Consider the following 14,668-nt stretch of genomic DNA (forward strand, 5'->3'; position numbering starts at 1 on the left):
TGCTGTTTGACTTGAAATTCATACATAAAACCGGACATAGTACCAGGAATGTTGTCGAAAACTGGAGCTTGCTGTAAAAGAATTTTGTGTAGTTGCGTGCGTTCGTCGTCTGTATTTGCACTACTTTGTTTAACTTTATCAGAAATCATCTGCATTACGTCGTAGTCAGCTTCGTCTGGAGTATTATAGTTATGTACGTACGTATCAGTGAACAATGTGGGATTACAGTCTATGTTACGTGATACGGAAATGACCTCTGTGCGATTAATTGTTTGTTCTTCCGCAGATAATGAGTGTTGAAATTCTATAGCAAATTGTATATTTTCATCCTTCAACCTTAAATAGGACTTCTGAAAATCAATAACCGCGTCGTGTTGTACCAGAAAATTCGTACCTAAAATAACGTTTGTTGTCAATAAAGGAACAATCCAAAAATTTGAGTGAAATGTATGACCTGCAATACAAAATGATAAATGCGTCTGTAATTTAACGTCTACTCCTTTACTCGATACTGCTCCTTTTACTTTCGTTTTGCCTAATGGTAATGTAGGATAGGTATTCTCTTTGTTACACTCGTTAAAAGTTTCTTCATTTATTACTGACATAGGTGATCCGGAATCGATTACTGCTCAAAATTTCGATGAACCAATTTTAATTTCAATGACAGGATGTGAAATAGTTTTCTGAACAACTGGTCTTTCCTGCAAAAGAGTGTCTCTGATATCGTCAAAAGTAATTACATTTTCGTGAACAACATTCTGCGTGTCGAAAGTAGTGCTTGTGTTACTGGAAGATGCGACCTGTACAGTATCTAGTCAGATTCTATCTGACGTGTTATTATTATCAGGAGGATGTTGTGGCATTTCTACAATTTGAACTGTTCTATTATGTCTTCCAGACGTATAACGCTCTGGATGATACCTACTGTCGGGTTCATTCATGAGAATATGTTCTTGCGGATGATTTTGCTGTTGGTAAGATCGACTGTTATTATACGTACGCTGATAATTATGCTCATCGTTTTCACGTCTGTCGTGATAGTCATTCCTATACGGTGCATTGCGATAGGAATTGAAATACTGTCTTCTCTGTACGTAGTTGTTTCCTTGCTGCCGTGCGTTACTATTTGTTGCATCAGCAACTATACGTGCACGCGGCGAAACATCAGACCTCGGTTGACCTTGTGTATTACATTGTTGGTTACGTGTGCTAACCGGCTGGCTTTCATACTGTTGTGGCGGAAAACGTCTATTGTTACTAAACTGTGGTTCTTGTTGCTAAAAATTTTGACGATATCCATAATTATAATTTTGTCTGTTATTAAAGTTCTGTTGGTTGTCATTCCTAAACCGTCTATTACTTTTGCTATTAAAATTACGTGACTGATCGTAATTACTGTAGGTTTGTTGGCCTTGGTTATTATATGAAAAATTTTTGTTTACAAAAGAATAATCAGATTGCTGCACTTCTAAAAGCTGTAAAAGATCTCTGAATGCTGAAATGTTTTCTTTTTGCTGCCCCGTTAGAAGTGACACTCTTAATGATCGTGGTAATTTAGAAATGCATAATTGTATAAGTGCGGATTCACTGTACGGTTCACTTAGGTACTGGTTTTGTTGCACCATGTGCTCAAAAAATTGCGTCACACTGGGAAAATTTGAGTTCTCGTAATTTGGCAAACTAATTAACTGGTCTTTAATTCCGCGCTGTGTCGTCTTCGACCAATACGCTGACAGAAAAGCATTCTGGAATTCTTCTACCGAGTAACATTGTCTCGCGATCGGTCTCATACGAGTTGCCGGTTCGCCTTCCAAAAAACTGCAAATAAATTCAAGTTTATGTGTTACGGGCCAAGTCGGTGGAAAAGCAAAGCTAAATTGTTGTATCCAATCCAGTGGGTGAATCTGTGTTCTGTCATTCCTAAACACTTTCAATTTCCTCACTGATAGAAAATGTTTGTAGTCGAAATTATCATCTCTGTATGACGGAACAGGTTCTGTGTTGTAAGAGAATCTATTTGTCTGTGTCTGTTCGGAGTCTAAGTCCCGTACTCTCTGTAGATTACCCAAATTATACGCGCTGCGTCAGTCTGACAAATGTTCGCAAAGTGGCGTCTGCTGTGATGTATTAAACCCAGAAACATTTTTTATCTCTGTTACCTCTTGCTGTAAACTTGACAATTTTTTTTCATATCGGTCTCATTACTTTATTGTCGTACCCCGTATAACACATTTCTTCATAGCTTGGGAAACGTTTTGTTAAGGATGTGGCGTATGGGGTCGTTGCTGCAACCTACTGCAGAATTTTCATTCCGCTCATTACAGCCACCAGAGACGCATTTTGAAATCAGATTAGCTACAATTAATTCTTTCCGTGTCTGTTGTGCACAAGTTCAGTGGCCTGTTGTCGTGGAATCGGCGAACAGGGAAGGCCTGAGCTGACGTCGTGACCCGCCTGTAGCCGCCGAGCCACAAGTATCGGTGTTGCGACGCTCCCCCCGCGCGCCTGAGGCCACGCTCTTATTGGATTCCACTTACGGCGAATTCGCCGAGCGGCGCTGCATTTTCTATTACCGGTTCGGCGGCAGCGACGGCGGCGGCAGCATCGGGGCTACGGCACCTGTCGCGATGCGCAGGGATCGTCCCGGCGCCAGGCAAATACCGTGCCTCGAAATGGGAGGCGCAGAGGCGGAAGCCGGCCCAGCGGCGTGGCTTTCCACACACCCTCTGCGTCCCTGGCGTTCGCCATTCGTAAAAGCGAAAGGGCGTCCACATCTTGGAATTCGGAAAAGCTCTAGAACTGCCGACTCAGAAGCAGTGGAGAAACCACAAGCCCGATATAAGTCTACACTGCAAAATGTCTTGCAGGATAATTCGTCAACTATTTTCCTGCTCCAGTCACCACTGGTGCGCGAGAAGAATGACTGTCAGTGAGGCTAAATATCAGGCTGAATATATATCTCTATTTTACTATCTTTAACTTATCATTATAATGAACTAGAACGTTTCTAGGACTATTATTAATCCCATCAATATTTTGACCACTACATTTTCTCCCTCTCCCTCTTTCATTTGTAAATAGTGCGTGCGAAGGATGCCTGTTGGTAGACTTCCGTATAAATCATTATCGTTCTCATGTTTCACATCGCGGTCATTTCGTAAGAACAATGTGAAAGGGAAAAATATGTTTCACCCCTCACCTTATTACGTACGCTCTTGGAATTTAAACAGCAAACCTCTCCGTGACGTACACTACGTGATCAAAAGTATCCAGACACCCCCAAAAACATATATTTTTCGTGTTGAGTGCATTGTTCTGCCACCTACTGCCAGGTGCTCCTCATCAGTGACCTTAGTAGTCATGAGACATCTTGAGAGAGTAGAATCGGGCGCTCCGCGTACTCATGGACTTCCAACGTGGCCACGTGACTGGATGTCACTTGTGTCATACATCTGTAGCCGAGATTTCTACATTCCTAGGCATCCCTAGGTCCATTGTTTCCAATGTGATAGTGACGTGGAAACGTGAAGGGACACGTAGAGTACAAAAGCATACAGGCCAACCTCGTCTGTTGACTGACACAGACCGCCGAGAGTTGAGGGTAGTAATGTGTAATAGAAAGACATCTATCAAGTCCATCGCACACGAATTCCAACAAACTGCACCAGGATCCACTGCAATTACTACAACAGTTAGGCAGGAGGTAAGAAAACTTGGATTCCATGGTCGAGCGGCTGCTCATAAACCACACACCACTCCGGTAAATGCCAAACGACGCCTCACTTGATGTAAGGAGGGGACGATTGAACAGTGACAAGACTTTGTGTGGAGTGACGAATCACGTTACACAATGTGGCGATCCGATGGCAGGGTATGGGTATGGCGATTGCCTAGTGAACGTCATCTGCCAGCGTGTGTAAAGCCAACAGTAAAATTTGGAGGCAGTGGTGTTATGCTGTCGTCGTGTTTTTCATGGAGGGTCTTCCACCCCTTGTTGTTTTGCGTTGCACCGTCACAGCACAGGCCTACATTGATGTTTTAAGCACTTTGTTGCTTCCCAATGTTGAAGAGCAATTCGTGGATGGCGATTGCATCTGTCAACACGATCCAGCAAATGTTCATTATGCACGGCCTGTGGCGGAGTGGTTACACGACAATAACGTCCCTGAAATGGACTGGCCCGCACACACTCCTATAGAACACCTTTGGGATGTTTTGGAACGGGTGCTGCGTGCCAGGCCTCACCGACCGACGTCGATACCTCTCCCCAGTACAGCACTCCTTGTAGAATGGTCTGACATTCTCCAAGAAACCTTCCAGCGCCTGAATGAACGTATGCATGGGAGAGTCGAAGCTGTCATCAAGGCTAATGGTGGGCCAACACCATACTGAATTCCAGCATTACCGATGAAGGGTGCCACGAACTTGTAAGTCATTTCAGCCAGGTGTCGGGATACTTTTGATCATATAGTGTAAGTGGTCTCTTCATTACATATACTCTGATGACAGAAAACATTACGATAAGTAGCCACCGCGAGACTGAATGGCGTGTGGTGACATTACTGGGACTTGCGGTAACATGGAAACTCCAAGCTATAAAACACCTTCAGCATCTGATTACTTTAATATTAGTTAATGTTTAAAATCTATGACGTTGATCGCGTAAGCGGGGAAAAAAGTTTATGGGAAGGTATGAAATTACGCTTAAATTGTGTTAGATATCGATAAGTATTCAAATACTGGACGGAAATAGTCTGGATGGTTTGCGTTCCGTCTTAAGGGAAAGATATGTCTCGTAGAATCGTATAATTTTGTAATTACACTACTGGCCATTAAAATTGCTACACCAAGGAGAAATGTAGATGGTAGACGGGTATTCATTGGAAAAATATATTATACTAGAACTGACATGTGATTACATTTTCACGCAATTTGGGTGTTTAGATCCTGAGAAACCCGTACCCAGAACAACCACCTCTGGCCGTAATAACGGCCTTGATACGCCTGGGCATTGAGTCAAACAGAGCTTGAATGGCGTGTACAGCTACTCATGCAGCTTCAACACGATACCACACTTCATGAAGAGTAGTGATTGGTGTATTATGACGAGCCAGATGCTCGGCCACCACTGACCAGATGTTTTCAGTTGGTGTGAGATCTGAAGAATGTGCTGGCCAGGGCAGCAGTCGAACATTTTCTGTATCCAGAAAGGTCCGTACAGGACCTGCAACATGCGGTCGTGCAATATCCTGCTGAAATGTGGGGTTTCGCTGGGATCGAATAATGGGTAGAGCCACGGGTCGTAACACACCTGAAATGTAACGTCCACTGTTCAAAGTGCCGTCCATGAGAACAAGAGGTGACCGAGACGTGTAACCAATCGCACCCATACCATCACGAATGGTGACACGTCATAATGGCGATGACGAATACACGCTTCCAACGTGCGTTCACCGTGATGTCGCCAAACACGGATGCGACCATCATGATGCTGGAAACAGAACGTTTTGTCATTCGTGCACCCAGGTTCGTCATTGAGTACACCATCGCAGGCACTTCTGTCTACGATGCAGCGTCACGGGTAACCGCAGCAATGGTCTCCGAGCTGACAGTTCACGCTGCTGCAAACGTCGTAGAACAGTTCGTGAAGATGGTTGTTGTCTTGCAAATGTCCCCATCTGTTGACTCATGGATCGAGACGTGGCTGCACGATCCGTGACAGCCATGCGGGTAAGATGCCTGTCATCTCCACTGCTGGTGATACGAGGCCGTTGGGGTCCGTATTACCCTCCTAAACTCACCGATTCCATATTCTCATCACAGTCATTGGATCTCGACCAACGCGAGCAGCAAAGTTGCGATACGATAAACCGAAATCGCGGTAGGCTACAATCCGACCTTTATCAAAGTCGGAAACGTGATGGTACGCATCTCTCCTCCTTACACGAGGCATAACAACATCGTTTCACCAGGCAACGTCGGTCAACTCCTGTTTGTGTATGAGAAATCGGTTGGAAACTTCCCTCATGTCAGCACGTTGTAGGTGTCGCCACCGGCGCCAACCTTGTGTGAATGCTCTGAAAAGCTAATCATTTGCATATCACAGCATCTTCTTCCCGTCGGATAATTTCGCGTCTGTAGCACGTCATCTTCGTGGTGTGTCAATTTTAATAGCCAGTAGTGTACATTCAGTGGTATACACTGATAAGCGAAAACATTATGACCACTCCTCACCACGACTTTCGGTGCCACCTGGTTGCGTTGTGGACACGTGAAGCGGTAACAAAAGTGTGTAAGTGGAACAGACACCGACTGGTGATCACCCTGGCGAAGATACGGGGTGCCAATGGGGAAATCCATTGAGACAAACGACTTTGACAAAGGGTAGATTATTATGACCTAGAGTGTGTAAACGTGGTCGAATGTTCAACTGTCGTGAGCATCACGGGCAGAGACAGAAGGAGTTTGGAACTACCTCTATGTGCTAAATGGTTGGACGTCCACGAGTCTTCACAGAACTTGGGGTGTTTCGAGGCTTGTCTGCTCTGTAAATTAAGATAGATGGTGATCTGAGGCATCTCCGCCGAAGGTGCACAATGCTGGTGCTTCGGAGCACGCTACTCATCGTACATTTTTGAACATGGAGCTCCGTAGCAAATCTGTCCTACCTGTTCACATGCTGACCAGTGACATCGTCAATTGTGATTGCAGATAGGCATGAACCTTCGGGATTCGACCATCGATCAGTCGAAACGTGTCGCTTCTTTGGCTGACTCACATTTTTGCTACGTTACATCGATGGTCGTCTTTACAGACGCCATCATCGAGGTAAACGGCGGCTCGAAGCGTACATCGTGTCTCAGGCTGGTGGGAGCAGTATTGTGATGTGGGAGACATTCTCCTGCACTTGCATAGAACCTGTGGTAGTAATATAAGATACGCTGATGGCTGCGAACCACTTCCACCCCCTCATACTTGATATCTTCTCCTGATGGCGACGTCATCTGTCAGCAGTACAGTTATCCCAGTATCGGAACCAGAACCGTGCCATAGCGGTTTAAGGAGCATTATAGTGAACTCACGTTGATGCCACGCCGACTAAATTCACCCGATGTAAGTCCTATGGAACCTACCTGGCTCGCTATCAAACGCCATCACTGCGTACGCAAATCAGCGGCCCATTATTTACGGAAATTACATAACCTGTGCGTAGACATAAATGAAACGCCAAAGACACTGGTATAGGCGTGAGTATTCAAATACAGAGGTTTGTAAACAGGCAGAATACGACACAATAAATGTCTGGCACAGCTGTTACATCGGTTGCTGCTGCTAGAATGGCAGATGAACAAGATTTAAGTGGTGTTACCGTCGGCACACGAGCGATAGGGCACAGCGTCTCCGAGGTAGTGATGAGTGTACCGTTAATATCAGGAATCCGGTAAAACGTCAAATCTCCGACATCGCTGCTGCCGGTGAAAGATCCTGAAAGAACGGGACGAACGACGACTGAAGAGAATCGTTCAACATGACAGAAGTGCCACCCTTCTGCAAATTGCTGCAGATTTCAGTGCTAGGCCATCAACAAGTGTCATCGCGCGAACCATTCAGCGGAACACCATCCATATGGATTTTCAGAGCCGAAGGCCCACTCTTATGCCTTTGATGACCTCCCTGCAGTAACTTTCTTCTTTTGTCTGATACACAATCACATCCCAATCATCCATGATTATTAGTTCCTCATCTCACTTTACGTACTGAAATACCCATTAATTGTCCTCATGTATGTTCTCTAACTCTTCTCTAAGTTTCTTAGCACAGCAAATATGAGCAAGGTTTGTGCGTGCACCATTACCGCATTTACAATGGCTAGCTGTTGGCGACTTCGTCCATTGTTCCCCAGCGGTCCATGAAAACAACTAATCTGCTGAGAAGTCTTGTAGAACAAACGCTTTCAGCTGACTGTGTAACTTGCCGATGACTTCCATGGATGATTATAAGACGAACCTTAACTAGCTTGTGTATAACTTGGCTGCCCTCATTTGAGTTCACTGTCGTGGCAGTGCAGTACTTCCCCTTTAGTTATGTGCTCTAGCCATCTCATCTTCAGCACTCTTCTGTAGCACCACATTTCAAAAGCCCCTATTCTTTTCTTTCCTACACTGTTTATCATCCATGTTTCACTACCATACATGGCTACACTTCATACAAATACTTTCCGAAAATATGGCCTGACACTTTAATCTAAACTTGATGTTAACAAATTTCTCTTCTTCATTTTAAATCCTCTCTACTTCGGCCGTCATCAATTAGTTTCCTGACCAAATGGAAAAAATCGTATGTTACGTTGTCTCGTTTCCTAATCTAATTCCGTTAGCATAACCTGATTTAATTCGACTGCATTCCTTTATCTTTGCTTTGCTTTTGTCGATGTTCATCTTAGATCCTCCTTTCAACACAATATCCAGCCCATTAAAATGCTCTTCCAAGTTCTCTGCTATCTCTGACAGAATTACAAAGTCATCGGCAAACCTCAAAGTTTTTATTTCTTCTTCCTGAACTTCAATTCCTACTCCTACTTTTCCTTTAGTTCCCGTTACTGCTTGTTCAGTGTACAGATTGTATAGCATCGGGGATAGGCTACAACCCTGTCGCACTCCCTGCTCAACCACTGCTTTCGTTTCAAACTCCTCGACTTCCGTTATTGCCGTCTGGTTTCTGTACAAGTCGTAAGTAGCCTTCCGCTCCCTGAATTTCACCAATTCTACATTCAGAATTTCAAAGAGAGTATTCCAGACAACATTGTCAAAAGCTTTCTCTGAGTTTACAAATGATATAAACTTAGGTTCGCCTTTCCTTAACTTGGCTCAAAAATGGCTCTGAGCACTATGGGACTCAACTGCTGAGGTCATTAGTCCCCTAGAACTTAGAACTAGTTAAACCTAACTAACCTAAGGACATCACAAACATCCATGCCCGAGGCAGGATTCGAACCTGCGACCGTAGCGGTCTTGCGGTTCCAGACTGCAGCGCCTTTAACCGCACGGCCACTTTGGCCGGCTGTCCTTAACTATCTTCTAAGATAAGTCATAAGGTTAGTACTGCCTCGCGTGTTGCTACATTTTTCCGTAATCTAAACTGATCTTCCCTGAGGTCAGCTTCTATCAGTTTTCCAATCTTCTGCAAAGATTCCTGTTGGCATTTTGCAACTATTACTTGTTCAAGTGATAGTTCATTAAATTTCACAACTGTCAGCAATGTCTTTCTTTGTAATTGGAATTATTACATCCTTCTTGAAGTCTGAGGGTATTTCGGCTGTCTCATATATCTTGCAAACCAGTGGAAGAGCTTTGTCATGGCTGGCTCTCCCAAGGCCATCAGTACTTCTGACCGAATATCGTCTACTCCTTGTTTCGCCTTAGATCATCAGATCTCTGTCAAGTCCTTCTCGCAGTGTCGTATGTCCCATCTCATCTTCACGTATGTACATTTCTCTTTCTGTAAACTTGCCTTCAGGTTTATCTCCCCTGTAAAGACCCTCTATATAATCTTTCCACCTTTCTCCTCTCCGTTCTTGGCTTAGCACTGGTTTCCCATCTGAGTTCTTGATGTTGATACAGCTGCTTCTCCTTTCTCCAAAGGCACCTTCAATTTTCCTGTAGGCGGTATCTAGCTCCTCCCTAATGAAGTATGCTTCTAAATCCTAATATTGGCCCTCTAGTCATGCCTGCTTAGCTATTTTGCACTTCCTGACAGTCAGATATTTTAAACGTTTGTATTCCCTTCAGCTTGCTTCATTTTCTGCATCTTTATGTTTTCTCCTTTCATCAGTTACATTCAGTATCTCTTATGTTATCCAAGGATCTCTACTAGGCCTTTTTTTTTACCTATTCGATGCTTTATTAAAATGTGCCGTGCGAGCACGACTAGTATCGATATTATCGACGCAAGGTATGCTTCTGACGTTCCTGGGAGACCAGTGGACGCTTCGCTGCGAGAGTGCGTGCGTAAACAGTGGAAGAAGCGACATAAGCGTGTCGTCGGCTAGCTGTTGAGGCGCCAGTTCGCAGCAGTTGGAGCACCGTGTTGATTCAGAAGGTGGGTACTCTACGGTGCCCGAATGATTCTGCGAGGCGTCGCCTCGCCTGAGAACGTTATCGGTGCCACCACGCCGCTGAAGGAACCGAGCCTTCATGGGGAACTTTTGTCTGCCGATATTGTGGAGGACGGTGAGATCCTTTGGTAGCAGGCATCTAATTTTGCAGTCTGGTGCGACATCCTGATCCCTCGGTGCCTCCTTTATGTGTGTGTCATTACTCCGGTCGGGTGCCGTGAGCTAAAGACGCTCTTCGAAGTTTTTATACTGCCTGTGACAAATGAGCATTAAATTAAAGATTTGTTTTCCGTTCGCCACGTTACCGAGCAGCGTTGCTGCCTTGGGATGTGCTTTCTCTTATATTATTTTGTAGCCTACCTGTCCTGTACTTTTGTTTCATGTTATCCAGTGTTCATAAGGTATTTGGTATTTTGTTAGGCACCTAATGTTTGGATTACCTGTAATTTGCTGGCCTCAGATATTATCTAGTGCCTTGCATTTTAAAGTCTTTATGAATATACGTGTAATGTATACATTCGCAATATATACACTGAAGATCCAAAGAAACTAGTACACCTGCCTAATATCGTGGTGGGCGCCCACGAGCACTCAGAAAAGTGCCGCAACACGACGTGGCATGGACTCGACTGAAGTAGTGCTGGAGGGAATTGATACCATGAATCCTGCAGGGAAATCCATTAATCAGTAAGAGTACAAGAGGGTGTAGATCCCTTCTTAACAGCATACTGCAAGGCATCCAAAGTACGTTCAATAATGTTCATGTCTTGGGAGTCTGGTGGCCAGCGGCGGTGTTTAAACTCAGAAGAGTGTTCCTGGAGAAACTCTGTAGCAATTCTGGACGTGTGGGATGTCGCATTGTCCTGCTGGAATTGCCCATGTCCGTCCAATGCACAATGGAAGTGAATGGGTGCAGGTGATCAAACAGGATGATTAGATTCTTACATATGTGTCACCTGTCAGAGCCGTATCTAGACGTATCAAGGGTCCCATATCTCTCCAAACGCACACGCCTCACACATTACAGAGCTTCCACCAGCCTCAACATGCAGAGTCCATGGATTGATGAGGTTGTCTCCATACCCGTACACGTCCGACCGCTCGATACAATTTGAAACGACGCTTTTCCAACCAGGCAACACGTTTCCAGTCATCAACAGTTCAATGTCGGTGTTGAAGGGCCCAAGCGAGGCGTAAAGCTTTGTGTCGTGCAGTCATTGAGGATACCAGTGTGGGCCTTCGGCTCCAAATGTCCATATCGGTGATGTTTCGTTGAATGGTTGGCACGCTGACACTTATTGATGGCCCAGCTTTGAAATCTGATACCATTTGCGGAAGGGTTGCACTTCTATCATGCATAACTATTCTCTTCAGTCGTCGTTGGTCCCGTTCTTGCAGGATCTTTTTCCGGCTGCAGAAGAGTGAGAGATTTGATGTTTTACCGGATTCCTGATATTCACGGTAAACTCATGAAATGGTCGTACGGGAAATTCTCCATTTCATTGTTACCTCGGAGATGCTGTGCCCCATCGCTCGTTTCCCGACTATAACAACACGTTCAGACTCACTTAAATCTTGATAACCTGTCATTGTAGCAGCATAAGCGAACTAATATCTGCAACGGACACTTGCTGTCTTATATAGGCGTTACCCATCGCAGCGGCGTATTCTATCTGTTTATATATCTCTGTATTTGAATACCCAAGCCTATGCCAGTTTCTTTGTCACTTCAGTGTATTTTCCCATAATATATGCTGGAAATGTAGTCTATGTGTAACAACACAGACATCGGCACTTATTCTTCTCGTTCAGTTCCTGCCTTTTGGATGGTTGCTCCACTTATGCGGGGTATTTCATCTTAAATGCTCTTCAATTGCTCGACTGTGTGAGAGTTGTTCTCAGCGACGTAATCCTTCAGATGTCCCGAAAGAAAAATGTCGATGGTGAGGGTGGGGCATAAATTTGGAGATCTAGCCGAACACAGGTCACGTGAAATGATGTGTCCCGGAAAGAACTCACGCAAGATTGTCGTGGTACTATTCGCGGTTTGAGCTGTTGTAGCATCTTGCTGCAGCCAGCGGTGTCGTTCATCAGCCTCTAAGAAAGCTAAAAATTGCGAGATGACGTTCTGGTAACGTTCAACTGTTACCGTTTCCGACAGTAAAATCTGAGCCTACAGTTCTTTTGTTCATAATTGTGTATCATTCTCCAATCTTCTGTGTATGTAATAGGTCTTATGGAAAATGTGAGGCTCGTCTGAACTCCAATATCTGTATTTCTAGCTGTTTACATATCCACATGGATGAAATAATGATTTCATCACAGCAGAATACATAATCGAACTCCCGAATATTGCTGTGAAGAAAACTCAAAGGCCACTGAAAGTAATTTTTTTCCTCCATCAGATCTCGAAGTACATGCACAAGGTGAACGCCATACGGACTGAGATTCAACTTCTTTGTGGCAATGGGAATACTCCCGTGAGACATTACGGTTTTGTATCGATTTTCTTGGTGAAAATGGCAAGGTTGCGAGGATATTTTCCAATGAGGGATCGCTTAACACCGAATATCTGCCGGAATGCTTGCATTCATTTACACTACCGGTTTTTCTGAAACGAGCGACTGTAGGTGAAATAGTTGACTATTTATGGACCTTTGTGCCAGGAAAAAACACTTAAAAAAGAGAGATTGCGATCTGAAGTAACTTTTCAACAATGCACACATTCAGGATGGGGAAAACGCATGTTCGTTCGCACACTGCTGACACAACGCTTACATCAAAAGTGGGGAAACTTCTTAGGTACCACGTACCATGTGTATTCCACAAGGTCATCCGTCGCCAAAGCAAACATTCCCGCCATAAGAAACAGAAGTTCCCACCACATTATTTTTTTAAATTTATAATTGCGTAAATTTTGTCTCACCTTCATTTTGATGGTACTTCTGTGCTTGTTAAACGCATTTTAACATTTCTTTTAAAAGAGAGCAGAGTTCAATTCAGAGAGTAGAGTTTAATTCTGCCTGAACGTGCACCAAATGCTTTATTATCAGGGACCTCAGTCTAGTCACCAAACACATTTTGTTATAGGTCCATTAAAAATATATACTTGGTAATACAGGTAACCAGCTGAGTGTATTAAATCAGTATTACTTAGCCTTCGCGTTTTTTAGTACTAGTCCTCTTCTGTTCGTTATTTGTCTTGTCATGCTGCTTGCCGGGCCTCGCCCACTGTGTACGTAAGCGGCCACTGGCGTTGTTGCTGCCCCATAGGTTCAGCGTTGGTCTCACTTAGAATTTTCCAGTTATTCAAGTTATGTAAATCTAAGAAACGGGGTCTAAAGGCATCCCGGAACATGTTATATAATTACTTAAGAACATCTCGTATTTTCTGACGCGGGAATAGCCGAGTGGTCTTGGGCGCTGCAGTCATGGACTGTGCAGCTGGTCCCGGCCGTGGTTCGATTCCTCCCTCGGGCATGGGTGCGTGTGTTTGTCCTTAGGATAATTTAGGTTAAGTAGTTTGTAAGCTTAAGGACTGATGACCTTAGCAGTTAAGTCTCATAAGATTTCAAACAGATTTGAACATTTTTTTTAAAGTTTGCTTACGTGACTGTTGACCGTTAATTCAGTTCATGCCTTTCTTTCAAAGATCTTTGTAAGGAAATTTTTACAACTTAGGCTATAATTTTGTTTTTAGTATTTAGTTAACTATTTTATAGCATTCTCAATGCAACAGTTAACCTCATTTTTCAGTTACCTACTTTGTACGTGATTCTATAATTTTTTTGCAGTAAAGGATCTGCGCTTACAGGCGAACTGTAATGCAAGTTACAGTTTTTGTTTGTATGAGAATCGTTGGTGTGACGTCATAAGCGCGTGACTGCATGTGAGATCGCTCTCTAAGTTTTCATATTTTTTTGGTTTCAGATACATATTTTAACGGCTTTCTGTGATAATATTTACTATATAAGTGACTTATTAGTGGTTTCTTCATTCACCTCTGCCTTTCTTGTGTTGTGACCTGATATTTGTGAGTGTTTCGTATCGAGCAACTTAACCTCTTACCTGTGTTTACATTCCGCCCTGACCAGTTGCAGCTGTAGCGGCGCATCGAAAGCTAAGTCATAATTAATTGTTTGTGTATAGTGGTTTATTTGGGACATTTAGTAGTCTTCAACCGGTGTTCTTGGTGTTTTCTGGTGAAATACTTTCAGAAGAAATTTTTAGGAACTGTTTTCAGTTTCGTTACTGTGTCATTAGGCGTTTGATTTTCTTTCTGTGTTAGTCTTTTGTTATATTCTCATTTGCTGTTGATTATTACTGCTAATAATAGTAGTTACTTCCCTTGTAGCACAAGTTTGTGATTATTGTAGTCAGTTTTTTAACATCTTCTTGTTGTAGTAGAGGAACTTAGATAAAGTGGTTTTCTTGTTTCAATAACTGTACAATTTTACAATGAGTGAGAAGTGTGGGCTTTGCCGTAGGATCGTGAGTAGTGGATTGCGGTGTCAGACTTGTTCGAAGTATTTTCACTGGGGGGGAATGCAGTGG

The sequence above is a fragment of the Schistocerca americana genome, chromosome 7 (assembly GCF_021461395.2).
Source record: "Schistocerca americana isolate TAMUIC-IGC-003095 chromosome 7, iqSchAmer2.1, whole genome shotgun sequence".
NCBI lineage: Eukaryota > Metazoa > Arthropoda > Insecta > Orthoptera > Acrididae > Schistocerca > Schistocerca americana.